The following is a 2,833-nucleotide window of genomic DNA, read 5'->3' as shown; positions in this document are numbered from 1 at the left end:
ATATATATATATATATATATATATAATTTAAAAACCTTTGAACGATGCAGTTAAGGATCTTAAAGTGGATGTCAGCGAATGAAAACGAAGAGGTTGTTTAATGATCCTATGATATTCCGAGAAAATCCCCAATTTCAAATAGACGAAAGCACGTATGGAGTTCTGAGAAATGTGTTGTTATTATCAAGTCATTCCAATGTGGCGAAACGCGTTTATGGAAGTATCTATTGTTATGGTAGGTTGTTATCAATTGCAAGAGGATGTGACAAAAGCAGCAGCAGCAGCAGAAAGTGTAGGTGTAAGAAGGAGTGATGGGTGAGATCAATGAACTTTAATGTTAGTCAGAAGATAAGGAATTTTGAGAATTTCTTAGTTCATCCTATTCTGTATAAACAAAAAAAAATGTGTTCAAATATGTACAATGAAAGATATAGATGGAGTCCTGACGTTTCAGATTATATTCTTTATCAAAGAGAAGGGAAAAAAATGAGATGTAAGAAAAGCATAAAATTGAAACGATACAGAATCCACGTCTGTTTACATTACATGCTTACAGTAAAAGGGAAGTGGGCGAGTGGGATAGTAGGACTAGAAGTGACGATCTGTGGAGAGAAAAAAAGAGAGAGCGCGCAAGGAAGAAAATAAAGGAGGAGAGAGCTGGAAAGAATATGAGAAAGTTGAGGGAAAAGGGAGAGGATGAATGAAGTGAGGAGAAGCGGGTAGCTCAAAATATCGATGTATTTATAGTGTAGTTAATGTTCAATGTTGTCGTTATGTCGGTGTTAATTAATATCTAACTTGTATCAAGGAATAGAAACTTCATGACTTGGTATTCTGTAGTCACGCTCATAATATAAAACATTCAGTTAAGAATAAACGTACACACACGCAGACAAACCCAATGCAAAATCGTCTGAGATATTGCGAACAATGTGAGGTCGTTATTAGTAGAGCGATCGATGTAATGACGTTAATAACACAGGGAAAAAAGTTGGGTCGTTCTTAATCATAGAGTGAAATAGTAGATCGGAAGATATTCTTCTTAGTAAGTATTATCACGAAGATCTCCCTCACGACATATCCTAGAATCACCTGTTTCTTACTGTCATCTACAGCAACTGTCTTAATATATATTTCCAGTGTACTGATTGAATTTGCTATCGAAGCGGGCGGAGTCGTGACGTCGGAGTGCTGTGGTGGGTTTGGATAATGTTTGCTACCACTATATCCGGTAACGTCTCGCTTCAATGTTTATTAACGTAGACTCACAAACAAAGTTGTTCTCGCAAAAGGTACTTTTTCTCTGGAGGTTTTCTTCAATTCACTGGCCAAAATTTGTTCAAGCAGGTAGAAATGGTCGTCCGACCAGCGGACTGAGTCACATGAAATTGTGAGTCAATATAAATTGTGGAAAGCACGTGAATCTACCACCGAACGAATGTTACAAAGGGAAGTAATTCACCAAAGAAAATTGTAAGATTTGACAAGGTATGCCGACAGAAAGAATGGGACAGTGTGGTCATTATGACATACGTTGCTCTTGGGAGCAGAAATCTTACAAACCAACTTCTAAGGAAGAAAAACGGGAAAAACCCTGAAAGATAATGTATTTCACGCTTCATGAAGAATCTCCGATTCTAGATCTGATGCTATTGAAACAGCTGAGAAACGTATTGGGACTCCTTTACCATTATTCTGTGAAAGGCCAGCTTCACCAAGAATGATTTTATATCGATTGGAACTTGTGAGAAAATTATTGTCGAACAATGTTGGCGGTAAAGTAACTATTTTATAACAAAGACAGAACTGAAGATCTTTTCTGAAATGTTTGGAGACAACATTTTATGAGGGCTTCATATTATATGTCTCTCGTTGTTAGCGAAGTTTGATTCATTGTTATATGACGGTTTTCGGTGAGTCCGACCATAAAGAATTGTCTTCATGTTACGAAATTTTGCCACCACAGTTTGCTGTCATTCTGGTAATTCTGCCAGATTCACCAGTTTTAAATGGGTCGCGAAGATGATGCTCTGCACATACCTTGAGTAAATATATGTCGTACTCAACCACCGCAGTTTCTAACTCCTCCACACAAAAGCGATCCCTCGTTAGTTGAGAGGAATACAAAAAACAGAATCACACTCTTCGTATGCTATTCCAATAGAGCATGCAATTGTGATTTCTGTTATGTGGGCAATGAAGGCTTTCGATTAACTAAAATTACATAACTCTAAAGGTTTGTAACTTTTAATTATTAATTTCAAGACAAAATGAATATGATTTTCGTCATCAGCTAAACTACAACAGAGTGGAAAATTTGAAACAATTCTGGTGGTCGGAAAATAAAAAAAATTAAAAGATCCCCCCCCACAGTATATATATATCTGCCTCATCTTCGAAACGCCTAGTTTAGAATAGAGGCAGCTGATGAAGGAAAAGTTCCATAAGTGGCTCGTCTGTTTTCCTGTGTTCATTCTGTTGTCTGTAAAAAAAATCCGTTTTTTTGTGTTTTGTTTATGTTCCCGTTCCTTTTTTGACGTCTTGTACCCAGATATGCATCTATATATACATGTAGATGTAGGTATGTACATATATGTATGTATATATATCTGGATACAGTGACTAAGTGAACACAAGCGGGCAAGAATCTGGGTCCAAGGTTCAATCGTGACGTGATTTGTTGTCGCTCTCTTAATCTCTTAATCTGATTAGCGAGAATTGATTTTAACCCAGAAATGTAAGCTAAAGAAACACTTTTCCTTCGGTACAGTTGTGATCTGAGTGTTGAGTTAGAGATGGAATAAGACTTGGGACGTTTGAGAGTTAAATCTTG

The sequence above is a fragment of the Octopus bimaculoides genome, chromosome 1 (genome assembly GCF_001194135.2).
Source record: "Octopus bimaculoides isolate UCB-OBI-ISO-001 chromosome 1, ASM119413v2, whole genome shotgun sequence".
Classification (NCBI taxonomy): Eukaryota; Metazoa; Mollusca; class Cephalopoda; order Octopoda; family Octopodidae; genus Octopus; species Octopus bimaculoides.
The sequence above is the reverse complement of the archived record's forward strand: the minus strand, read 5'-3'. Positions refer to the sequence as shown.